This window comes from Fundulus heteroclitus, unplaced genomic scaffold (assembly GCF_011125445.2).
Source record: "Fundulus heteroclitus isolate FHET01 unplaced genomic scaffold, MU-UCD_Fhet_4.1 scaffold_109, whole genome shotgun sequence".
Classification (NCBI taxonomy): Eukaryota; Metazoa; Chordata; class Actinopteri; order Cyprinodontiformes; family Fundulidae; genus Fundulus; species Fundulus heteroclitus.
Genome location: NW_023396522.1, coordinates 186313 through 213858, shown reverse-complemented (window position 1 = coordinate 213858; position 27546 = coordinate 186313). Strand labels below are relative to the sequence as shown.

Genomic DNA, 27546 nt, shown 5'->3' with positions numbered 1-27546 from the left:
ACCAATGCGCCAGAGGGCCAAGGCGCCTGCCAGCGCAGCGGAGGAGGGCAGGATGTGGGGGGATGGGCTCCGCACCTAGCGGAGACTTGAGATGTTCTTGGGAGAAGGAGCAGACCGTACCCATACCTGGAGAAAAAAAAAAGGAAAACTCATTCACACCATCCCTCCCTAGTGCCCCACTCACCACACACAGATTTACAAAAAAAAAAGGACGCTGTACACACATTTCCACATAACACTCACATCCAACACTCACAAGAGGGGGGGTCACCTCAATTCAACTATACGACCCCAATCCTCCCTACGCCCGCTCAGATGTTGTGTTGTTGCATGTTGTTCTCAAGTGTGCTTAAAACTGGGAGCGCCGAAGAGGGTGCACGGCACAGCCCACCCCCCCCCCCCCTCCGGAAGGAAGCTGGTGCCAGCGCACCCCCTCCAAGCAACTGCCCAGAACCCTCAATGTCTAAGTGCGAGAGGAGGTGAAGGGAGCCGTCCGAGGCGAGGCTCACACAACATAAGCCCCCCCCCCCCCCCCCCCCCCAATACCATGGCCTACATGAGGGTGCGTTGTGAAAATGTTTGGAGTGAAAGTGAAAGCTCCCCGAAAGCCCCACCCAGAGAAGGGGGCCTCACCAGCGGCACCACCGTAGCCCGGGGCCAGGGAGAGGCCCCATCCCAAACCCCACCCCCCAAGCTATAAAACCTTTCTTCCACAAAACCGAGTGCCCCCAGAGCCCCAGGAACCCCTCCATCCAGCCACTGCGCCCTGCAGGAAGCAACCCACCGCCCCCTATTCCACTAAGTGATGGTGTTGATCAGAGGAGCCCAAAGAGATCGATCAGATGTGGATGCAGATGCTGTCTCAAGATTAATATGATCCAACAAAAGATCTCTGTACTGATTAATACTGAGATTTTCTTTACGTTTCCAATTCATGAGGATAGTTTTCTTTGCGATACATAATGCAGTGAAAACCATGTAAACTATTTATTTTTCCAGAGGGCTTTCCTCAAAATTACCGAGCAAGCAAACTGATGGGGAAGGTGTAATTTTACAGCTCAGGCACTTTGATAAGTCCTTACATATCTGTGTCCAGAACCTCTGGACTGGTGTGCATAACCATAACTCATGAATATAATTATCAGGATGATTGCCTATGCAGTGTGGACAGATATTAGATTGTACCAAACCCATCTTGAATAATCTTTGTCCTGTGTAGTGTACTCTGTGAAGGATTTTGTATTGTATTAGTTGTAAGTTGGTGTTTCTAGTCAATTTGAAAGTTCTTAGACATATCTGAGCCCAGAAGTTTTGTTCAAAAGTGACTGATAAATCCTCTTCCCATTTATTAATAGGAAGAGATATTGAATCATCTATTTTAGTCAGTGTCCTGTATGATTTAGACAGTAGTTTGGGGGGGGGGGGGGGTTAAATCTAGGAACTCTAATATATTAGTTGGGATTTGTAAACCACCATTAATATGCTTATATTTATTTCTTATTATAGATTTAAGTTGTTCATATTCCAAGAATTCATTTTTACTAATGCCATATTGCATATTTAGTTTAGCAAAATTGATGAACTCGGTTCCGTCAAGGAGATGTTCCAGATATTTAATACCTTTATTCTTCCAGTATGTAAAGTTTATTATTTTATTATTTTGTAGGATATCAGGGTTATTCCAGATAGGTGTATGACTGCATGGGATGACTTTGTCATTTTAATTCTTTATATTACAAAGAATTACTGGCGTGTCCGATAATTGTCCTTTGACAACAACATATCTACTGTACCATCTTGGTCTCGCAATACATCAGTTTCAGTAAAATTAACGGCCTTGTGAATAATGATAGACACCCCTCTAACTATTGCTTGTTCAAGTGCTCGAAAACACTTTTCCTATCCAAGAACCTTTAAGTTCAGAGAATTCTGAATTATTTCAGAATTCTCACGGCTCACGGACTTCCTGTTTGCGGTAAGGCGTATTGTGTGCCTTCCTGTTGTTGCTGTGTGAACGACGGAGCTTTGCTCCAGGCTCTCTCGCTTTTTATCTTTAAACCTCTTTGCTGTAACATCTGTTTCCAAACATAAGCACTTTTAAAACATTGTCTGTGGCTGCTCATCACGTTTGGGAACTCCTCGTGTTTCACACGGTTTGTTCTTTGGCGTGATAATAGGGCGTTAGCCTAGCTTTAGCCTAGCGTTAGCCTAGCGCTAGCCAAGCCTTAGCCTCATAATGGCTTCTCCGTCCCTGACTAAGTCTCCTATCTGCTGCTCTCTGTGTCAGATGTTCAGTTATTCCTCTGCCTCCTTTAGTGATGATGGTACATGTAATAAATGTAGTGTTTTTGTAGCTTTGGAGGCGAGGGTGTCAGAATTGGAGACCCGGCTCCGTGCTGTTGAAAAACCAGCTGATAGCCGCTCCTTTGCTAGCGCGGAGCCGCATAGAGTAACTTCACGTAGCGAACCTAAAGCAGTAGCACCCGAGCAGCCTGGTAACCAGGCTGGCTGGGTGACAGTTCGTAGGAAGCATAGCTCTAGATTACAGACCCCAGATCACCACCAACCCATCTGCGTTTCTAATAAATTTCCCCCTCTGAGCGACAATCTCGCCGAGGAGCCGACCTTAATTATTGGCAGCTCCATAATGAGAAATGTGGCACTAAAGAAACCAGGGACCATAGTTAAATGCCTACCAGGGGCCAGAACAGGCGACATAGAATCCTACCTAAAACTACTGGCTAAGGATAAGCGTAAATACCGCAAAATTGTTATTCACGCTGGCGGTAATGACACCCGGTCACGCCGATCAGAGGTCACCAAAGTTGGTGTTGCTTCGGTTTGTGAGTTTGCTAAAACTATGTCGGACTCTGTAATTTTCTCTGGTCCCCTGCCTGATCTGACCAGTGATGACATGTTTAGCCGCATGTCATCATTCAACCGCTGGTTGTCTAGGTGGTGTCCAGAAAACGACGTGGGCTATATTGATAACTGGAGAACTTTCTGGGGAAAACCTGGTCTGATCCGGAGAGACGGCATCCATCCTACTTTGGATGGTGCAGCTCTTCTTTCTAGGAATCTGGCCGGATTTATTAGTTCTCCTAAATGCTGACAACCCAGGGTCCAGACCAGGAAGCAGAGCCGTAGTTTAACACACCTCTCTGCAGCTTCTGTACTGTTACCCACCCATTATCCTATTGAGACGGTGTCTTTCCCACGGCCAAAACTTAACAGATCAAAAACTGATCTAAAAGGAACAAATCATAAAAACCTAATAAAAATCAATATGGTTCACCTTGAACCTAAAAATAAAATAATAAAATGTGGTCTATTAAATATAAGGTCTCTCCCTCCAAAGACTTTGTTAGTTAATGAATTGATTTCTGATAATCAGATTGATTTGTTTTGTCTCACAGAAACCTGGCTACAAGAGGACTACGTTAGTATAAATGAGTCAACCCCCTTCAGTTATTCAAATTTCCACATTCCCAGATCTGTGGGAAGAGGAGGAGGAGTGGCAACTATCTTTCAGTCTGATTTATTAATTAGTCCCAGGCCAACTAATAATTACAGTTCTTTTGAACATTTAACCCTCAGTTTCCCTCATCCAAACTGCAAAGCAATAAAACCTCTTCTGTTTGTTGTTTTGTATCGTCCACCAGGCCCTTACACTCAGTTTTTGGATGAGTTGTCAGATTTCTTATCTGATTTGGTGTTAAATACTGATAAGGTTATTATAGTGGGTGATTTTAACATCCATGTTGACACTGAATGTGATAACCTTAGTGTAGCCTTTAAAACTATCCTAGATTCAATTGGTTTTGCTCAAAATGTGCATGAACCGACGCACTCTCGGCTCCATACTTTAGACCTTGTGCTGACATATGGCATTGATTGTGAAGAATTAACAGTATTTCCTCACAACCCTGTCCTGTCTGATCATTTTTTAATAACATTTGAGTTTAATCTAACTGAATTCTCCACCCCCAAAAGAGGGTTTCATTATAGTAGATTTTTATCGGATAATGCTGTATCAAAACTTAAAGAGTCTGTCCCCTTCTTAATATCCTCAGTATTGCAGAAATGCCCTGTAGATGGCAGCATTGCTGTTTCTTCCCATTCACAAATCGATACCTTTGCTAACAATGTGACTTCCTCATTGCGTTCTGCATTAGACAATGTAGCTCCCTTGAAAAAGAAGGTGATTATTCACAGGAAGCTGGCTCCTTGGTTTAATTCAGAGCTGCGTTCCTTGAAGCACAATGTTAGGAAATTGGAGAGAAAATGGCGCTCTACACACCAAGAGGAATCCTACTTAATCTGGAGGGACAGACTATTGTTGTATAACAAGACCCTCCGCAGAGTTAGAGCAGCATATTTTTCATCATTAATTGAAGAGAATAAAAATAATCCTAGATTTCTCTTTAGTACAGTTGCCAAACTTACCCAGAGCCACAGCTCTGTTGATCCATCCATTCCCTTAGCTCTCAGTAGTAATGATTTTATGGGATTCTTCATAAATAAAATTGATGCCATTAAAAATAAAATAATTGGCATCCTCCCAAACATGATTACCTCGTCCTCAGTAAGTGAGGCAGCATTGGAGGAATCTTTAGAATCTGCGCAGTGTTTGAACTGTTTAGAAGCAGTAGAGCTTTCTGAGCTATCTAAAATTTTAGCTTCATCTAAACCTTCTACCTGTATGTTAGACCCAATCCCAACCAAGTTGTTTAAGGACATATTCCCTTTGATCAGTGGCACTATTTTAGACATGATTAATCTATCCTTAGTAAATGGATATGTACCACAGGTTTTGAAAGTAGCTGTTATTAAACCTTTACTTAAGAAACCTTCTCTTGATCAAGATGAGTTAGTAAATTACAGACCTATATCTAATCTTCTTTTCTTATCTAAAATTCTTGAGAAAGTAGTTGCTAATCAACTTTGTGAACATTTACAAAGTAATGACCTACTTGAGGAGTTTCAGTCAGGCTTCAGAGCTCATCATAGCACTGAAACAGCTCTGGTGAAGGTCACTAATGATATTCTCATGGCCTCAGATAATGGACTTGTGTCTATACTTGTCCTGTTAGATCTCAGTGCTGCGTTTGATACAGTTGATCACAATATTCTCCTACAAAGACTTGAACATACTGTAGGGATTAAGGGTAATGCATTAGGCTGGTTTAAATCTTATCTGTCAGACAGATTCCAATTTGTTCATGTTAATAATAAATCTTCCTCAAACTCTAGGGTCACCTGTGGAGTACCACAGGGTTCAGTCCTTGGACCAATTCTCTTTACTATATATATGCTTCCGATAGGCAAAATTATCAGACAGCATGGGATTAATTTCCACTGTTATGCTGATGATACTCAGCTATATTTATCCATAAATCCTGATGAATCCAATCAATTACTTCGACTGCAGTCATGTCTTGATGACATCAAAAGTTGGATGACTTTAAATTTCCTGCATCTAAATTCTGACAAGACCGAAGTTTTAATCTTTGGGCCAGAGTCCTCAAAAAATAAACTTCTTAACCAATCACTTAATCTGGGTGGCATTAACTTGGCCTCTGGTAATAAAGTAAAAAATCTTGGTGTTATTTTTGACCAAGACATGTCATTTAAATTCCATATTAAACAGGTTTCCAGAGTTTCCTTTTTTCACCTCCGGAATATCGCCAAAATTAGAAACATTCTGTCCAGGAGTGATGCTGAAAAACTGGTCCATGCATTTGTTACTTCAAGGCTGGACTATTGTAATTCTTTACTATCAGGAATTCCACAAAATGCAGTTCAAAGCCTTCAGCTGATCCAAAATGCTGCAGCAAGAGTTCTGATGAAAATCAACAAGAGGGATCATATTTCTCCAATTTTAGCTTCCCTTCATTGGCTTCCTGTTAAATCAAGAATAGAATTTAAAATTCTTCTTCTAACGTATAAAGCCCTTCATAATCAAACTCCATCATATATCAGAGCTCTGATTACCCCGTATGTTCCTAACAGAGCACTTCGCTCTCAGACCGCAGGTCTGCTGGTGGTTCCTAGAGTCTCTAAAAGTAGAATGGGAGGCAGATCCTTTAGCTATCAGGCTCCTCTCCTGTGGAACCAACTCCCAGTTTTGGTCCGTGAGGCAGACACCCTGTCTACTTTTAAGACTAGGCTTAAAACTTTTCTTTTTGACAAAAATTATAACTAGTGACTCATGTTACTCTCAGCTACCTTTATAGTTTTACTGCTATAGGCTTAGGTTACTGGAGTATATCAGGATCTAATTTTCTCACTATATTGAGTTCTACTGTTCTTCAATTATGCATTATGTGTTGTCATTTCTGCTTTAACTTTCTGTTCTCTCTCTTTTCTCTTCATAGTAGGTACACCTGGTCTGGCGTTCTGTTAACTGTGACATCATCCAGAGAAGACGGCTCACCCGCTACTACCATCTAATGTAGAACAGATTACTAGATCAATGTGTGCTTCTGTGCTTTTTTGTCTCTCTTGTTGTGTCTCTGTTCTGTCTTCTGTAACCCCAGTCGGTCGAGGCAGATGACCGTTCATACTGAGCCCGGTTCTGCCGGAGGTTTTTTTTCCCGTTAATGGGTGGTTTTTCTTCCCACTGTCGCTTCATGCTTGCTCAGTATGAGGGATTGCAGCAAAGCCATGTACAATGCAGATGACTCTTCCTGTGGCTCTACGGTTCCCCAGGAGTGAATGCTGCTTGTCGGGACTTTGATGCAATCAACTGGTTTCCTTATATAGGACATTTTTGACCAATCTGTATAATCTGACCCAATCTGTATAATATGATTGAACTTGACTTTGTAAAGTGCCTTGAGATGACATGTTTCATGATTTGGCGCTATATAAATAAAATTGAATTGAATTGAATTGAAGTTTAATAGACTCCGATTTGGTTAAATTCGTCTCCTGAACATAAGCTATATCAACCTTAGAGGACTTTAAATATGTCAAAATCTTCTTTCTCTTAACTACATTATTCAAACCCTTTGCATTCCAGCTGGCCAACTTCAGGTCAATTGTACCTTCCATCAAGTCATGCGATCTGTAGATAAAATGCAACATGTTTATTACATCTGCATACAAGGATAAATATTAAGGCTGGTCGGGTGTGGCATAAGATAAACAATACAGTAGAATATAAAAATATAACACATAAAAACAGAACTTGAACGCACCCATTAGGACAGGAATGGGGTGAAACATAAAAATAGAAAAAAAAGCAAGGCATGGGCATGCTGAAAAAGTGGAAAACCTTGAGCGATCACGGACTCTCAACTTCGCAGTCCCTCGCCAACAAAATATTGCCTCCTAGTGAATTTTCATAGTCTAACATAAATGAATAGAAAAAATGAACAGTACTTATAATAGCACTGCAGAGTAAGAGACCACTTACCTTTTTGTTTCTCTCCCTTTTCCCTCCATCCTGTATCTCGATAATAAACAAAATAATAATCTGTTTTTTAATCATAAGTAAAATCCTTCTATCTGATGTTTTTCAGTCATGAAAATAAATGAAATAATTGTTTTACTTTCTCCAAAAGTCGCGTCAAACTACGAATTATAAGTTCCAGCAAGTACGACAGGTAGGATGGGTTTCAGCACTAACACAGGAGGAGGTTTCTGTTCACTGCTGCAGGTCGCTCGGAGCTTTGCTAACATATGCATCCATCCTCCTGTTAGCTTTAGCCTGTTGCTCAGCCAGGGGATCGGGGCGTTGTATCCTTGCAGTGCCACGTCCGGGCATTGGTATTGCTGATTCAGTTCGACTTCGTAAGTGTTAGTCTCACAAAAATGCAGTTCTTTCAACAATGATGGGCGGAATAAAGTAATAATTTCAATATATTTGGCTTGGGGTTGCGGAGCAACTTTTTAAGCAGCCATCTTCGCCAAGAGCCCACGTGATCTTTTCGTTTTGAGTGGTTTTCAAAAAGTATTCCCAGATCAGGGAGTGTTTTCCTCTTTTTTTACTGATTGTACTTCAGACATCGTTGCTGAAAAATCCTGTTGTCATGTGATTTAATCTCTATCCCTACTGGCTTGCTGACCAAACTACCTTCAACAACCCACAAACCAACATGTTTAATTGCGCTTTTATTTTGAAAATCTACACCCAAAATGAAGCAGTCACATATGTCCAATGTAATGTGAGGCCTCATTTATCATTTTCATCTGACATGCCCTTTTTTACTTGGTACATTCCTCAAAGCCCGGCTTCAGGTGTCTCATCCCTACTGGCTATACAAAGAACAACTCCGAGACAGATCATCCACACCACTGGCAGTGCTGAGCCCCAAGAGCCCTCCTGGCGCTCCGATCAACCGCAGCTCCTCCAACCTTACTGACATCCTGTCCACCCTCCACTATGGAAAACGGCACAAGCCAAACCTCTATTCAGACAACCCGCAGTAACCGTTACCTGCCTCATTCCCTCCGGCTCATCATCCATAAAACAGTCCGTAAGTCAGCCTCTGCTGCACTATCTCGCCAACCTGCTTGTTGTTACTGCTAACTCCAATCCTTCCACTTCCCCACAGTCCGCAACTGGAGCCCTCCCAGTTGGCTAACGCCAGACACTCCCAGTTGGCTAACCCCAGATCCACTTGCACATATCTCTGTGTTTGTTGCTTCTGGGTCAATCATGGAATGGAAAGTGTAAAGATGACAACACCAGTGTGAACAACAAGGATGGCAACATAACATAACATTGTGGAGTTTTTGCTGCAGAAAGAAAGAAAGAAAGAAAAAAAAAAAAAAAAAAAAAAAAAATATATATATATATATATATATATATATATATATATATATATATAAGGCTCTGATGGAATTTAACTTTTGAATGAACACTCTTCTTGCTCCAGGAATCCAGGGATTATTTACTGTTCCAGATCCAATGATTTAAGGATCCATTGGTAGATCTGGGACTAACTCTGGTTAGGGGAGGGGCATAACCATGTTTGATAAAATAGGGTTATTTGATGAGTTATTTGACGAAATTCTAAAGGGCTTATATACATTTAATTGCACAATGAAATAGTCATTTGACACATATCCAAAGTATAAAGTATATTTTTAAAAAAATTACAGTTTTAGTGCTGTATAGCCCAAACACACTGGTGCCATCTTGTTTTTTGTACCCAGCCTCCTGGTGCACCTACAACGAAAAGTTTCAAAAGGCATATTTCTCTTTATTCTGTATGATATGTGGGTGTTGTAAAATTTAAAATACGTTCCATGGCTTATTGGTGCACTTTCAAAGTAGCTTTAAGGCTACTTTGTGTAAAGCAGCTTTATATTATAAAGTGATGTGTGTTTGGAGCGTAGACACAGATGGACATTGATGTGTCCAGCAGGATTTTGGATGTGAGTATGAGCCAGTTTACTGTATACCCAAGCAAGACCAGGCACGTGTTTATTGTAATTACTAATGTCATATTACTTTTACGTCTTACCCACCAATGATATCCCATAAATTGAAACTTTCCATAACAAAATTAATCTGTGAAAAGATGGATGAATTCATGAAAGATGGATTTGCTCTTCTGTCACTGCTGCATATTGTCCACTTTGATGGTGTATGTGAGGATATCAAATGCTCTTCTGGCTGCCACACTCCAGATGGAAGAAAATGGGCTGTGGTCTATAAAAATGAAGTTAGATGTAAGTACAGCACTCAAATATAAGGGAGAAAAAAAGCTTTTTCTGGGGCATTTTGTTGTTGTCAATTGGTCTGAGCAACTTGCTGTAATGCAGGTAATAGAGCTACTCTTCTCCTTTCATCTTCAGGTTTGTGTGTGTGTGTGTGTGTGTGTGTGTGTGTGTGTGTGTGTGTGTGTGTGTGTGTGTGTGTGTGTGTGTGTGTGTGTGTGTGTGTGTGTGTGTGTGTGTGTGTGTGTGTGTGTGTGTGTGTGTGTGTGAAAGCATCAGGGAGGGACAGAGGTGCAAGAGGAGCAAACACAACCAGATGATAGTCAGAATTACAAAAACATCATGTTAGGTCATTGCTTAAGGATCTGTCCTGGTGTGAGTCTCCTTTTCAACCATGTTTCTTCATTCTCCAAAAAAATTAAAATACTGAGAGCACAGGCTTAATTAGAGTTAAAAGAATTAGTGCACATCACCAATGTTATGTGCTTAAAAGATTTGTCCTCTCTGTAGACCAGTAGATTATATTTAACATTTTATAGTGTCGTGCATTAACAGAGTTGTATGAAAGTATTTGTCCCCTTACAGAGTTCTTCTGTTTTTGACTTTTGCCACACTTACGTGTGTACAATCATTAAATCTCAGATAAAATATACTGTAAAAAAAGGACATTTCTAAATGAAGATTTAGTTTGTTAATGAAGCTATCTAAACTGACCTGGCCACACCCCCAATGTTATAAATTTTTGTTTGATGATCACAGATTATATGCACAGCAACCAGAAGCTCAGCAATGACCCATTGGGGAGACAACACCTTAACCAGCTTCAGCAGGAAGTCTGAAAATCTTATTCAGCCAGAGGTGCAGCCTCAGCCCCTTGAGCTGCAGCTGCAACAAGTGACTGCCTCCTTATAGAAGGTCAATATCAACAAGGCTACAGGTCGGATGATAAAATCATGTGCTGACCAACTCGCAGGAGTTTTTCTGGACATCTTCAACTTTTCCTTGCAGCTCTCCATAGTCCCTGCTTGCCTAAAATCCTCCATTATTGTACTTGGTAACAAGAAAAAAAACATTGCCTGCCTCAATAACTACTGTCTTCTTGCTCTGACCGCTGTCATCATGAAGTGCTTCGAGAGAATCCTCCTGAAATAAATCAAAGATTCCATCCCTGCTGGTCTGGACAGCTTGCATTTTGCCTGCAGGGAGAATCGTTCTACAGAGGATGCTGTCTCGTTAGCACTTCACATTGCTATGACTCATCTGCATCATATACCAACACCTATGTTAGGATGCTATTTATAGCCTTCAACACCGTGGTCCCAGACATGCTGACTTTGATGCTCCACACCCTGGGATTATCTCCACTGCCCTGCTCTTGGATCAGTGACTTCCTCATCAACAGGCCCCAGGTGGTAGAAAAGGGAAACTCACATCAGCCCCACCAATCTTCAACACTGGAACACCACAAGGTGTATCCTCGACCTCCCATGACTGCTCTGCTATCAGCTCTACAAGCATAGTTGTGTAGTTTGCAGATGACACCACTTTAGTGGGTCTCATATGCAACAATAATGAGAGTCGCATTCTTATACAGTGGTACGTCAGGAATAACCTCATCCTGAACACCAGCAAGACCAAGGAGGTCAAAGTAGACTACAGGAGGTACAGGAAGTCTAAACATGCTACTCTCTCCATAAAAGGGGAAGTGGTGGAGAGTGTAGACAGCATAAAGTTTCTGGCAATTCACACCTCCTCTGACTTCTCCTGGACTGCGAACACCTCCCACCTGGTGAAGAAGGCCCAATAACGGCTCTTCATCCTCAGGAAACTGAAACGGACTGGACTTTTCACTAAGCTGTTAAAAAAAACTTTGCAGAGCTACAATAGAAAGCATTTTGTGTTTCATTATAACAGTGTGGTATGGGAGCTTTATATAGAAAAAACCCATCCATGCAGTTTGCATGGATGGGTGTCCAGCCACACATTTAGACTTAAATTAAGTCTTAATTTAAGTTTAGGAGCTCTCTTAAGGCCTAAGAGACAATGACATCCTCCATGCACTTCTGGATGTATGCAGATACAGTTTCAGCATACTGCCCTACATTATTGTGCTGGTTTTCAGCTGCAGTCTCCATGAACATGTCCCGCTCCATGCAATTGAAACAGTCCTCTAATGCTGACCCTTCCCCTGCTTCACGGTTGGTTTTCCTCTGATAAGCAGGAACCTGTATGCAGGCATTTTCATAACAAAGAGATGGTCTGATGAGCCATGGTGAGGCTGTGGGGCTGCCTTAATACTTTTGTAGTTTCTGTCTGGTGCCCTTGAGCCTGTGGTTGCAAAGATTACATGCTTTAATTAGATGTAATGCAGTACCTATGCACACTATATTAAGGGGTGCTCTAGTAAAAGTAAATTTTAGCTCAACACAATTAAAAAATAGTTTTGTTGGATGGAATAAAGCAAAATTGAACCAGTCAAATCTAGGGAGTCAGGGAGTCCATCACAACAACAAGTTAAGATCAACTAATACAGAGGAGGCCTTGCAGATACCTTGTTGAAGCCGTCTTGCTTCCCCGGGTTCGTTAATTAATTGTGCAGGACTTTAAAATAATACTCAGCCAGGACGCAGAATTCCATTTCACCTTTGCAAACAGGAGAGATGATACACCTGCCAACTACGGGCAACAACTCTGTCTCTCCCCCCATTTAGGCTTCTTCTTTTTTTTATTAAAGTTAGAAAATAGATTATACAAAGTCACACAATGAATGACACACACATCTTATTGCTATCTTACTCCCTAATAACAATCTTCTCTTGTTGTTTTCTCCTGCTGCATGTGAACTGGAGTTGCTGTTCTTTCCCACTGCCTAGGAACTGGCCTTGAAACTTTCTCCTGATACTTTTGCTCGTAAACATAATATATTCACATTCTCTTCTTCTGATCAACAGACACGGCCTTAAAGCATATAAATTGCATATTAAAAGCATGTTAAACCTTCATAAATGTGTACTAAAAAACGGATCAAAGTTAATACATTCCACAATGTGAACATGTGCACAATGTCAATGCACATCCATTGTGGGTTTGCGTGATACAGGGTGGCGTGAGGATGTCACCATTGCCCGATATTGGGACAAATGAGAACATGACTTTGATGCCATGTCATACAGGTTCTAGTGTTCATTAGAGAACACATCTGGGAAGGATTATTGTATAGTGTCCTAATAACCACAGAATGCCACAATATTTTCCCTGCTATGTAGAAATAGGTATTCCAAGTATGCTTACTAGTATTTTAGCCCCCCTGGTGGGTATCACTAACCTGACTTCCACCAGCTGTATGTCGCTCCGCCTAGCTTCACTCACATACATCTGGGACACCGCCATAGGAATTGCCTTTATTGAAGGCTGGGCCTTATCAAAAATCCTTGCATATGATTGGATAAGCCACTTGTCTGTCATCTTTATCGACGTGCTATTTCAACCACTCACACCGAAGCCAACCCATGATGCTGATGAGAGCGACGCAGGGAAATTTTTTTTAATTTTTTTTATGTGTTTGCGGCTCTAGTGGCACGCGTTTTATTGACAGTGGGCTGACAGGAAGAGGGGGGAAGACAGGCGGCAAAGCGCTGCGGGTCGGAGTCGATCCAGGGCCGACCGCGTCGAGGACTAAAGGCCTCCTAACATGATTCGGCAAACAAAACTTGCCAAGGGAGAAGGGCGAACACATTGTTTCCGCCAACAAAAGCCTTCAGAGCCGTTCTCTGATGTTCTTTTAATGAAACTATTAGGGTAGATTGGACAACACGGAAGAAATAGCAGCATCAATGTTAACGCTTGCTTCCTCGACGAGCCGCCATTGCTATCAAAACAGTCTCACGTCACGGTCGCGTCTCTACTACGTCACATCTATGAAACTCCAGCCCTGCGTCCTGACTGGCCAGACAATAAAATTGGTTGGAGAAATCACTTTCTATGGGAGATGTACCAGATGTATGTGAGTGAAGCTAGGCGGAGCGACATACAGCTGGCGGAAGTCAGGTTAGGGTATCACGGCCCATTACATAGAAAACTCCAAAAACTTTGCAAACAAAGTCAAACATTTAAATATGGCGCCAGGAGAAACTCTGGTGTCTTTTGATGTCACTTCACTTTTTACTTGCATACCTACATCAGAGGCAGTGGAAACAGTCAGGAAACGTCTTCAACAATACAGTGACCTAAACAACAGGACTAATTTCACTCTGGACCAGATCTGTACCTTAGTGGACCTTTGTCTTTCCACAACCTTCTTCAAGTTCAATGATAATTTTTTTTACAGACAGAAGCATGGTTGTGCCATGGGATCTCCAGTGTCACCAGATGTAGCCAATCTTTACATGGAAGAAATGGAAAAGACAGCTTTGGGTACCTTCAGATGAACACCACCAAGCCACTGGTTTAGATATGTGGATGACACATTTGTCAAAATCCAGTTGAAAGAAGTGGAAGCTTTCACAAGACACATCAACTCGGTGGACAACATCAAGTTTACCAGAGACGATGCCAACGACAACAAGCTACCTTTTCTGGGGCCCGTTCTTTGTACGTTGCTTAAAACATCAAATCAAATGACACATCCAAAATGGTTTCATCCGGCTAATCATGATCCGGCTAATTGGGTTCTTCAAACACACGTGTTGTTTATGATTAGTATGGCTGGATTGAGTTATCTGAGATAACTGCGTGTTCATGCTTTGTTTAAAAGGGGAAATGTATCGATAGTAGAAACAATGATCAGCCACGCTGTTATTGGCTGTTCAGCATGGCCACAGAACGCCCACAATTTTTCTCTCAAGCAGAACACGAGCTTTTAATGGAAGGTTATGCCGAATTTGAGTCATTAATTAAAACGACAGGGAACACCTCAAAATCTGTTAAAGCCAGGTGAGAGGGCTGGCAAAAAATAGACAAATTAAATGTGTAAATACTGTCCATGGTAGATGTTTCTATTACTTTGTACAGTATGAATTTTTGCATTTTAATAATTTCAGATTTACTTTGTTCTTTTATGTCAGAGCCTCCACAGGACCCATTAGAACATGGGGACAAGTAAAAGTGAAATACAAGATTATTCTACAAAATGGTAGCCTTTAATTATTATACTTTTTTTAAAAAAAAGGCACTTGTTATGTCAAGAGATCCAAATTTCGGTGTCATTCATTAGACCCTGAAAGTAAAGGACACGTGCAAACTGGTAATTTTAACAAAAAAATTATTTATCTATAAAAAATGAAGTTCTTCCTTTTCTAAGTCATACACAGTTTACACGGTAAAACTGTATTGCTTCGTGTCTAGATAATCCATCCATAGTTTTTTCTAATACAATATACGGCTCGACAGGAAGCAAGCCTTTCAAAGTAAAACTAAACTTCACAATAAAATGGCCTGAACAAATCTTTTTACTGAATATGATAAAAATAAAAAGCAAACCATCATACAAATAACTATTTTCTATGACTCTAACACCACTTTTTCCTCTTTAAAAGCCACTGTTAAATGATGTGCTTGTCTGTTTATAACAGCCACCAAGAAAAATCTCTCTACAATTACACTGTTGCGCTGCGCTAAAGGATCCTGTCTATTGCGCAATACGCGATTAATTCAAAAAGCTCTGAAATAATTCTTGCATCTTCCGCACCAGGTTGCTATCGTAAAAATGGACGACATGGATACAACAGACTTCCCTATCTCCTCCGCTTATAAAGCTGCGATCTAATCCTGTTTACATGAAATAAGCCTGCTCGCGAGCAGGTTTAAGCTGGCGTACATGTTGCTGTGACAAGTCCAGGATGAGTTTCGAAGAACCAAACGATCCAAGATCATGCCTAATCGTCAACAATCAAATCCAGCTAACTGAGTTAGCAACGTACGAAGAACGGGCCCCTGTACTGTTTGGTGAGTATGGAAGAAGATGGAAACGTTAACATTGAACTATATAGGAACCCAACTCACACAGACCCGCACCACCCACTGGAACAGAAACTTTCTGTCATCAGAACCTTACAACACCAGACTGAGCATGTCCCTACTAAAACAGAAGGGAAGCACAAAGAACAGAAACACATCAAAGATGCCCTCCATACCTGTGGGTACCCTATCTGGGCTTTTGTCAAATCAGCAACAAAATCCAAAAGACACGCTGCAGAACATAATGGTGAGACGAATAAACGCAAAAATATCGTCATCCCATATGTTGCTGGAGTCTCTGAAAAACTCAAGAGGATTTTCTCCAAACACAAAATCCCAGTACATTTCAAACCAACAGGACCCTTAGACAGAGGCTGGTGCATCCTAAGGACAAAATCCCCAAACCTAAGATGAGCGGAGTGGTGTATGCAGTTCAGTGCAGCGAGGAATGTTCAGATCTTTATATTGGCGAAACCAAACGACCTATCCACAGTTGCATGGCTCAACACAGGAGAGCCACCTCCTCAGGACAAGACTCTGCTGTCCACCTACACCTTAAGGTCAAAGGTCACTCTTTTGAAGACCAAAATTTTCACATTTAGGACAAAGAAGACAGATGGTTTGAAAAGGGCATGAAGGAAGCCATTTACGTTAAGGGAGAAAGACCAATCTTAAACAGAGGAGGTGGACTGAGGTTTCAACTCTCAAAAACTATAACACAGCTATAAGTTTGATTCCTTCCAATCGACACCTCAATCCTCACCTCCATGCAGGTGAGCACAACATCGCTCCTGTAAACCAGGCCAATAATGACCCTAACGACTCCCCATTACAGAGGGGTGGACCACTTTCAGGTTAATTTGCAGGTCAACTATGACCCTAACGACTCCCCATTACTAAGGGGTGGACCAGTTTCATTTAATTTGCATGTTATCTAAGCCATAAGATGCCTTTGTTGAGCAATAACATAAAGCATGGACCTCCATACTACTCCAGACATTTGAATTGAGAAGCTTTCTGGATTGGGAAGCGAAATGTCTTCAAACTTCGGAAAAAAGTCCAGTTGTTTTGTTTTTTAATTTTTTTGGAATGATCATGACCTGGATGACTGAGAATTTTCACCAGCACTAAAGTATGTAATTCACCATAACTTGGTAATAACTGATGCTAGAGCAAATTGATTGCAAGGAAACACTATCATACAAGCTAAAATTTTGTTAGAATTCATTTCCATCACTTTTTCAACTCACATTTTAATGAAAAAAATGTCAATTCAGTTTTACTTATATACCACCAATTCAAAACATATGCTATTTCAAGGCACTTTACAAAGTCAAATTCAATTAAATCATACTGACAGATTGGTCAAAAATGTTCCTACCTAAGGAAAATTTTGTGTGTGTGCGCAAAGGGGTGAGGAAAACTCCCCTTTGACAGGAAGGAAAAACCTTCAACAGAACCAGGGTCTATGTGAACTGTCATCTGCCTCGACCGACTGAGGGTTAGAGAAGACAGAGACACAAAAACCAGCAGAAGCACACATTGATCCTGGAATCCTTTTTATTTTATGTGATAATGTGATGACCTGCCTCCCAGGATGGTGTCATAGCAAATTGAACGCCATACCAGGGTACCTACTATAAAGATAAAATTAACAGGAAACAAAAAGTTAAAAGTTGAAATAACAACAAACAAGGCAAATTGGAGAACGGTAGGAGAACTCAGCAGCATGAGAAAAATAGATCTTGATGTCCAGCAGCCAAAGCCTATAGCAACATAACTACAGAGGTAGCTCAAGATATCCTAAGTCACTCTAAATATAAAATGGCTTGTATTGTATAGCGTTTTATCAAGTCCGACAACCCCAAAGCACTTTACACTACATTCAGTCATTCACCCATTCACACATTCACAGCCTGATGGTGGTGAGCTATAAGCTTTGTCAAAAAGGAAAGTTATAAGCCTAGTTTTAAAACTAGACAGGGTGCCTCATAGACCAAAACTGGGAGTTGGTTCCACAGGAAGGGAGCCTGATAACTAAAAGATCTGCCTCCCATTCTACTTTTAGAGACTCTACACTCATTGACCATTGTCTACTTAAAAAAATTAGGAAATTTTTGACCAATCTGTATAATATGATTGATTTTGACTTTGTAAAGTGCCTCGAGATGACATGTTTCATGAATTGGCGCTATATAAATAAAATTGAATTGAAGTGACTTTTAATATAATTGAATAGATTTTAATTACTTCAACTTTGATTAAAAACTATTATTTAAGCAAATTTAAACAAAACTATTAAATGCAAAATAATGAAATCACTGGTTAAAATACTTTGGATTTACTTATAATATGGCAACTGTTGAGTAAATCCAAATCAATTATACAGGGAAAACTGATTTATATTTACTATGTATCTGAAAGAAAGTAATTTAGATATACCAAATATTCGTGAAAATGTGATTAAGATTTACTAATTATTATGTGGAATTAATTTATATTTACTAATTATGTGGATAATATTGATTTATATTTATTAATTTTATGGGTGAAAATTATGCTATCTGTTTAAATATCTGGATACGAAAGATTTAGATTCAATAAATAAAATAAGCTACATCAACTCATAACCTGGAACAATGTTACTTAATTCAACACATGTAAACTGAAATTGTTATTTATCTTTACATAAATTAATTTTTCAAATAAACTTATAATTGGTACCACATGACTTAAAATCTATTTAATGTTATCGATTGTTACTTTGTTGCCATTTTTTAAATGTAGAATCTACTCAATATAATGCTTTCTTTTTGCAAGAATTTACAGAAGGGCAGTTAACAAATTACCATATTTAGAACAACAGCAGTTAAACATTTAATTGTGCAACTTCATTTACACATACAGGAAAATCTCAGAAAATTAGAATATTGTGATAAAGTTCTTTATTTTCGGTAATGCAATTAAAAAACATGAAATGTCATACATTCTGGATTCATTACAAATCAACTGAAATATCGCAAGCCTTTTATTTTTTTAATATAGCTGATTATGGCTTACAGCTTAAGAAACCCAAATATCCTATCTCAAAATATTAGAATATCGTGAAAAAGTATACTAGTAGGCTATTCAACTAATCACTTGAATCATCTAATTAACTCGAAACACCTGCAAGGGTTTCCTGAGCCTTGAAAAACACTCAGCTTGGTTCAGTAAACTAAATCACAAGTATGGGGAAGACTGCTGATCTGACTGCTGTCCAGAAGACCATCATTGACACCCTCCATCAGGAGGGTAAGACACAAAAAGAAATTTCTCAAAGAGCAGGCTGTTCACAGAGTGCAGTTTCAAAGCACATTCACAAAAAGTGTGTTGGAAGGGGGAAATGTGGCAGGAAATGCTGCACAACCAAGAGAGGTGACCGCGGCCTTAACAGCATTGTGAAGAAGAGCCGCTTCCAGAACTTGGGGGAGCTTCAAAGACAGTGGACTGAAGCTGGAGTCCAGGTATCAAAAGCCACTGTTCACAGACGTGTCCGGGAAATGGGCTACAATAGCCGTATTCCCATGGTCAAACCACTTCTGAACTCAAGACAACGGAAGAAGCGTCTGACTTGGGCTATGGAAAAGAAGCACTGGACAGTTGCAGAGTGGTCCAAAGTCCTCTTTTCAGACGAAAGCTTTGTATGTCATTTGGTAGTCAAGGCGCCAGAGTCTGGAGAAAGGCTGGAGAGGCGCAAAATCCAAGGTGCTTGAAATCCAGTGTGAAGTTCCCACAGTCAACGATGGTTTGGGGAGCCATGTCAGCTGCTGGTGTTGGTCCACTGTGTTTCATCAAGTCCAGAGTAAATGCAGCTGTGTACCAAGAGATTTTAGAGCACTACATGCTTCCATCTGCTGAAAAGCTCTATGGAGATGATGATTTCATTTTCCAGCATGATCTGGCACCTGCCCACAGTGCCAAAACCACCAGTAACTGGTGTACTGACCACGGCATTACTGTCCTTGATTGGCCTGCCAATTCCCCTGACCTGAACCCCATAGAGAATTTGTGGGGTATTGTGAAGAAGAAGCTGAAAGACACCAGACCCAACAATGCAAATGAGCTAAAGGCCGCTATTGAAGCATCCTGGGCATCCATAACACCTCAGCAATGCCACAGGCTGATTGCCTCCATGCCACGCCGCATTGATGCAGTAATCTGTGCAAAAGGATTCCCAACCAAGTACTGAGTGCATTAACGGACATTTTAAAATGTTTGAATTTGTTTTGCTGTTATACATTTTTTTTTTACTTTGTCTGAGGAAATATTCTAATATTTTGAGATAGGATTTTTGAGTTTTCTTCAGCTGTACGCCATAATCAGCGATATTAAAACAATAAAAGGCTTGTGATATTTCAGTTGATTTGTTATGAATCCAGAATGTATGACATTTCATCTTTTTTAATTGCATTACAGAAAATAAAGAACTTTATGACAATATTCTAATTTTATGAGACAGTCCTGTATATTCTGAACATTTTTTGTGTAAAATGCCAAAATTCAGAGAAATCCTGGTGTACACAGCAGAATTACAACAGCAAGCCCCTCAAATGAGTATGACAAAATATATTTAACAAAGGCACTTGCTATTTGAGGCAGGCCAATTGCACAGGTAGGCTCCTCAGATCAGTGTCAGATCAGTACAGCTTGTGCTCACAATTACTAGTGGCACAAAACAGAGATAAAGACCCAGCAGAATATTGCCCATCACGATTCCGGTGTCCTCTGTACCCTCTGACAGATTAGTCTGGATGCTGTAAATTTTCATCCTTTGTATAGCAAGGTCCTGTGCCACACTGTCTTCATCTGAATCCTAACATAAGGTGAACATTTTGTATTTTAGACTGTACAGCTAAAGGAGATGGTCCCAAATAAATAGAGACTGAAAGAGATATACATTTCAACTTACATCATACTCTTTAAAGGGCTGATCGGCAGATTCCCCAAGGTACAACATCAGACACCGGATGACAATGTCTCTGGTTATGTTGATGTTAGGATTGCTAGGAGCCTGAAATGAAAATGAAAAACACATAAATTAATATTACTCAAGGTCATGGTTCAGTTTTTAACACTAGGAGGCTTAGACTTAAAGAAATCACTGTCAATTATACTTTATGTGCTGCTGAGAGATGTCTTATGTCTTATGACAGTCTTATGAAACACTTCCTGTCTTAACTGAGGTTTTCAGAGGACTAGCTATGAGTCCAGAAAGTCACTGGTCCTGGAAAAGAAAATTCCATAAAACCAAATTTACAACTATTTTAAATGTTATGTTTATCAGTGGACATATGGTGAGGTGGTAGGTGAGTTTTGTCACATTTGGACAAACTAGATGCTTCCCTGGTTCTATGTTTTATGATAAGACTTGCTGCTGGTTATACCTTCAAATTTACAGTAGAGGAAAAGAAGCAATATTGTTATAACTGTATTTTAACATTTAAGCTGCTAGAAAAGAGGAGGGAGTGGCAGCTGGTGCCTAAAGAGTCAGACGTTTACATTTATCGAGAATTTATCTGGTCAGAGCAGAGTAATGTAAAACATATATAGAACACATTATTTATAATCTATGTATTAAAATGAAAATATTTTGCAGTAGCTATGGTCACATTTTTGAGAATGTGTGATAAGCATTGTCTAATTCGGTGGCCATACAAACTGCTGTAACTAAAAAGATAAGCACTTATTTAATACACATTTTTATAGACAGTCACAGGCTAACATTTTCTCCTTCATATTTAATATAAATATAGATACAAAAACATAATATTGGCCAAACTTAGGATACCTTCAGTAGGATAGTCTGCAACCTTAATCCCATGGTCCCACCCTTTGAGTGGAAGAGGTTCAGAAGCCTGGGAGAATATTCTTCCAGCTTGGAGATGAACTTCGATTCCAGATGCACCGTTGTAATTCTGTGAAACTCATCCTGGATCTAAAAGACAAATTATGTAACCTGTAAACTATATTTGAAAATACGTGAAGCATCATTTATGAGATGACAGTCACTTAACACATTTTGTATAAAATAGCTGTCCCCTCACAATTGCAAAGGAATGCTTCTGATTACCATACACTTGTAACTCACATTAGATGCCTCAAATAGAGCTTGCCATCTGGCTTTGACGTCCTCTATGGCGGGTGATTGGTTAACGATTTAATTTCTTCTGTGTGCAAAAGTTTTGGCCATCTTTTCTTTGATCAATTTGTTGTTATCTCTTTTCCTTACTTCAGTTAGCAACTGAATCCTTTCCTGTTCTTGACTTTCCTCATCCTCTCCTGCTGGGTAAGGTAGGAGGTAGGTTACTTCTGCCTTTCGAGGCTTTTTCACATTCTTTGCAGATTTTTGGTCTCCAGGGCTCTTGCGTTTAAAGGCATTGCACATCACCTCAGGAATGCCGTAGCCTCTGAGTTTGGTGCGATAATTTGCCATCTTGTATTTGAGGCTTTGTTGCCAGCCATAGTAGCCTGAGAAGGAGCCAGGTTCCTTCAGACAAGGATATTTCTTGACAAGTGCCTCAGCAACATCACATATTTGCGCACTTGATGGATAAGCTGTATACATATATATATAGTTTCAGCCAGGTTCTCCAATATGTCTGCTTTGACCTTTGAGGTAGTCAGAAGTGTTCCATTCTTTCTGTGGTCTTCATTGGTTTTTTCAAGGCACATCTCAGTCTCATATGCAAACTGCGGAATGGGAAACTGCTTTGGCCATGGCTGACATCATTCAGTGGTGCTTCTCTGTCTAGACAGGATAATAGTGTCCATTGAAGATGATGTTCCAGGAGAAGACTCTGTATTTGATGCAAATGACTCTGCATAAGATACGGAGTCACAGTCTGTTGACTATTGACCAAAAGAAATGTCCAAACTTCCATCAACTTGCTGCAAGTTAAAAATAATCTGGGCAGCATAGACAAGCTTTACAGTGTATTTGTGTTTAATTTGGTCAGTTTTATGCAGTGTGAAGTAATCTTCAAAGTCCAAATACTGAAGACTGAACTCAGAAATTCCTTAATTCCTTAAGTTCCCTTTCACAATAGTTTGCACAGTCAGTGGGATTCCTGATGGAAGGACCAATTTCTCAATTCAGTCGTCAATGATTGTTCGCAATTTTCCTCCATCTCTCCGGCCTGATAAGAATATCAACAGAGGCAGACACTTAGACTACACAAACAGTAAATACTACAATGAAGAGCCTAGACGTGCCACCAGAAAAAAAAGAAACAAAAAAAACCGAGAGGCTATTAATGACAACTGAAATACACTTGAATTTGCAACTAAATATTATATTTCCTAATTCTGTCATCACATGATAAATCACTGACAATTAAAAATCAATGGAACTCTGATAATTTTTATGTATTGCCATGTATGTTATTAGTTATGTGTCTAATGTAAATTAATGCTGCTATCATATGTGTTAGACCACTTTCAGTTTTATGAATTAAAAGTTGAAAAAATATACTAAATCTTTTAAAAAGTATTTTTGCATTTCATTTTAACACTAAATTATAAACTATTCAAATAATGCCAATAAATAATTATTATATTCCCAATTCATTTAACTTTTAAATTCATCAATTTATATGGGCTTTTTAAAGATATATTTGTAGGTATTGATTCCAAACAAGTTAAAAATGATTATCATTATTACCTGAATGATGAAATCATAACAATATATATGTGAGCCATAATTATAACTGTCATAAAACTGCTCAAAAGAAATTAAAATTCCAGTTGCATGAACCAGAATACAGATAACATGATGTATGTACAGATGTAAGGTTCAATATAATGTCATTTACCTAAAACGAACAACAGACGTTTGAGTGTAGCCTAGCATTTTTCTCCCACACTGTACACGGCCAAGGGGTAGACATCACCAAGTTTCTGCTGCTCCCAAAGTGGCATTTTCCCAGTGTCCTCCAACTGAAAATACCTTAGATGCTCTTCATACCAGGCAGCAAGTAACTTTACAATGAAGTGTACACAGTTGTCCAAAATAGCAATCTGAATAATCTCAGCAAAATCAGGAAGTCATTGTAACAACATTGTACCTTGTTCCATAACAGGTGAAAGTCTTGGCTAAAAGCACAACAGACAGAAGTGGTGATATTTCTCTTAAGAGTCCCTGTATGTCTGGATGCAGCACATTTAAAGGCACTTCAGATATTTTAGTAACACACAGTGCCTGCTTTCCACCATCTGTTTGCAGGTGATATGCCATCATCATCTGGTGTCGTGTCGAAAGGGTCAACAAGACATTCCTGAAATTGTTAGTGTGCATCGCAACCTTCTTAAAAAAGCTGTGTTTTGCTTTAAAGCACATTGTTCACACACCAACCAGAGGTCCATATTCTTCAATCAATGTGGGGTAGTGCTCAAAAAAATGGTGTTTTGGTGTCAGCGTCTCTTCTGGAAAAACTGCCAAAAGTCTGTCACAATGTTCAGATATTTTAAAGTCAAGGTATTGTTGAGGAAAATAAATATCTTAGTTGGGGGTGCTGAGGAATGCAGAGGTGTTGACTGTCTCTCCCTGTTGCTGGGTAGAATAACACATGAAGTTTTATTGTAGGGGGTAGGTCAGAAAAGAAGAGTTTCTTTGTTCAAACAGATCACTCCTCCTCCTGAAGACATGGGAGGGGAGTCAGCCTTTTAAAATTGTGTTCAGGGTAGTGAAAAATCAGACAGAATCTTTGCATCGCTATAAGACAGGATGTCAGCTTGTACTGAATATAACAAATCGTAATGTAAAACTCTGTCTCGATTCGGAATTCCTAATGAATTAAATCAAATCTTAAAATAGGGTAAAAATGGGCCTTCAGACAGTAAGTGGAGGAACTTTTTAAATTTGGGTGTGAAGAAGTAATCATTTACAGCACCACAGGGTCGACCCGAAAAAAAGGTAAAGAGATCTTCAGTCTCTTTTGACAAAATGTTAGATGCTTAGACTAAATTTAAAGGCATACTATGCAACATTTTTCAGTTAATTAATGTGTTCCATACCGTTTTGGATGATTAAATGAGTCATTTCAGGTCGAACAAAGGTTTTCTCGGCCGCCCTGGGGGTCTGTGGGGGAAATACCGCACTTGCAATTGCAAGAGCTCACGGCCCGCACTCACAGAAGTCTCGCTTTACGGCGAGAACTCCATGTGTTTTTGCCCAGCCATTCACTATATGCACGCGCGAAAGCAACAACAAAGAACCGCATGTTAACGTCAAATAAACATGCAAGCATATCGAGTTTTATTATTATTATTATTATTACTATTTTTATTTATTTATTTTTTTTTATGTTGGCGAGACGCTACCGCGGCGGCCGCGGCGAGGCTGCGGCTTGGCGAGGCGGCGGCTGCGGCTTGGCAAGGCGGTGGCGGTAGCGTCTCGCCAACATAAAAAAAAAAAATAATAATAATAATAAAACTGGCGGCCGCGGCTTGGCGAGGCGGCGGCACCGCCGCCGCCTCGCCAAGATAGCGCTGCGGGAAGCTTGATGTTCATACCTTCACTGTGTTAGTCATTGTTTGTACTGCCGTTTTTTCCACTTTTCGTTGCGTTCGCCTGTCTGCTAAGCTAAAAACAACCGCGCCTGGCTTGATGGAGAAACCAGAACAGCTGAGCATCTTTATGACAGTGCACTTTTACTTTCGCCCTCTGGGGGGAGCCTAGCTGGAAAATCAACCCAGGTTGCATAGTATACCTTTAAGTGGTGCTGTAGATGAGAAGCTTTCTTCTCAAAATATCAGAAGTTGAACAGAGCCGTTAGTATGAGACGATTAAACGGAATTTATGTTGAAACCGAGAAAGGCTTGAATGGAATTTATGTTTAAGTCTACGTAAAAAATTTAAATAACATAAAAACGATAAAATATAAATAAAAGACAATAAAAAAGATAAAATACAAAGAATAAAAATAGTTCCAAGATTTAGCCACCTTAACTCCAGACAAACAAGCTGGTGATCTTAGGGCTGAGATAGGGGCGTTATCTCTGGAATTTGGGACTTCTGAAAGAAGCGTAGTTATAGGAAACGGTAAGTGAAGAAAAGAGATTTAAAAGGGATCCCAAGGAGAGAATTTAAATTGTCTCTCAGCTTCCAAAAACGTTTTTTTTCGGAAGCACAACGGTTAGACCAAGGAGATATTAGAATAAATGAGAAGGTTCCGTCGAAAGGAAGGGTTGCAGAGAGGACCCTCTTTGCGCGCCAGCTGTCTGTCTTATATGTTATGTCTTGTCCAAGATTTTGTATCGGTTAACATGGGATTCATTGTGTGAGAAAACGAAGAGCAGAGTTCGCGGCTCCTAAGTCTGGGTCTGTCTGTCTGTCTGTCTGTCTGTGTGTGTAGAGTGGGGGTCTGTGTGTGGGTGTGCGTGTCTTCAGGATAGTGTGAATTTCCCCACGTGTGTGGGCCTTACAATGGAGAAGTACTGTGGAGCAGATTACATTTGGTTAAATAAAAAGTGCTCATTATGGAGCAAGAATCTGGCTAAGATATGGGTAAAAGCTAAAGGGAATTTGGAAATCATTGGGAAAAAGGTTGATGCATTAATTATATTTGTTGAAGCCCAGGAGAAGTTTGAACGGAGAAAAGTGATTTGAGGTGTGGCAGCAGCTGAGTTACATTGGAGTCAGCACGGCCGGCTGGATCTTGGTGAGTTTTGGAGAAAATTTGATTTTAAACTGTAGTCTAAAAGTCAGAAAGAGGTTAGAAGTTTGGAAAAGTTGTTGGAAATTGTCTGAGATTGTTTGAGACATTAAAAATTGGGAACAAACAAAAATAAGGGAAGATACCTTCTGTAAGAGCATATTAAAATGCCTAAATGAGCTTTTACATTTTCAGAAATAAAATATAATTTGTGAATAAATGGTTATTAAAACGTTTTCATTGTTTGATAGCTCTAGTTATAATGCATATATATGAATATAATCAGTGTGCGATTTGCAAAAAAACTGAGGGGGGGATCATTTCAAAAGTTTTATTAATTAATAAAAGTTTTATTAATAAGGGTTAGCTAGCAGGTGTTCTTTCAGGTAGCTAGCTAGATCCAGAAGGTTAGACTATTGTTTTTAAACTTGCGCCATCTACTGTCGGGACTCAGGAGTGGGTATTAGTTTACTTTAACCACTTTGAGCAGAAAACGTAATAATACTCTTTAAAAACAAACAACAAAATTTATTTACAAATGTGAAGGACACAAGAAATGTATTAATGTCAATTTTGAAAAATCCATAAAATTCAGGGGTTAAAGCAAAAATAATCAGTTTGACAGAAAACATTTTCTCGTCAGCCCATATATTCCCGGGGCCGTCGATGTCATGCCACCTTAGTAACCTCAATTTTTTTGTGCAAAGTCCACTTTAACCAAATCTGGTAGTTCCATTTACAATTCCTGTCTCCCACCTTCCAGCTTCAGAGCCTTGGCGCCATCCTGGACAGCCCTCTCCATCCTCTCCTTTACTTTCCACATCCATAACATCATCTGGTTAACTTTCATATTTACAGCATCAAGCAAGTTCTTCCTTCGCACTTTTGCCAAACTGGTCCACAGTCCACTCACCTTTCCACTTTACAATTTCAAAACCCTCCATAAACTGCAGCTAGTTCAAAAGACCGCAGCTTGCATCATTACATCATCTTCTTCACACCTGTACATTAACTCCACTGTCACATTCAATATAAATCAATCCTATATACTCTGTGTCCCCACCTTTCGCTCATTGACTGCTGGAGATGGTCAACAGCCCCTCCACGACCTTCTTTGTTAAAGAAAAGCGCAGGTGGAATAATATTTATGATTTTTTTTTACTTTTTCAGAATCAGACCCAGTCAAACCGGGACAGCGTTTCACATTCCGACGCTCCTCCTTCTT

The 27546-nt window shown here is 39.9% G+C and overlaps 1 non-coding gene across 1 annotated transcript; it reads right to left on the bottom strand.

The window, feature by feature from the left end:
• Window positions 1–31: 31 nt before the first annotated feature.
• Window positions 32–21696, bottom strand: LOC105922537. The gene is made up of 3 exons (XR_004928219.1): window positions 21458–21696; window positions 20579–20680; window positions 32–126 (listed from the first exon to the last, which is right to left on the bottom strand). It is a non-coding gene; the product is annotated as an uncharacterized LOC105922537 (transcript).
• Window positions 21697–27546: the final 5850 nt, after the last annotated feature.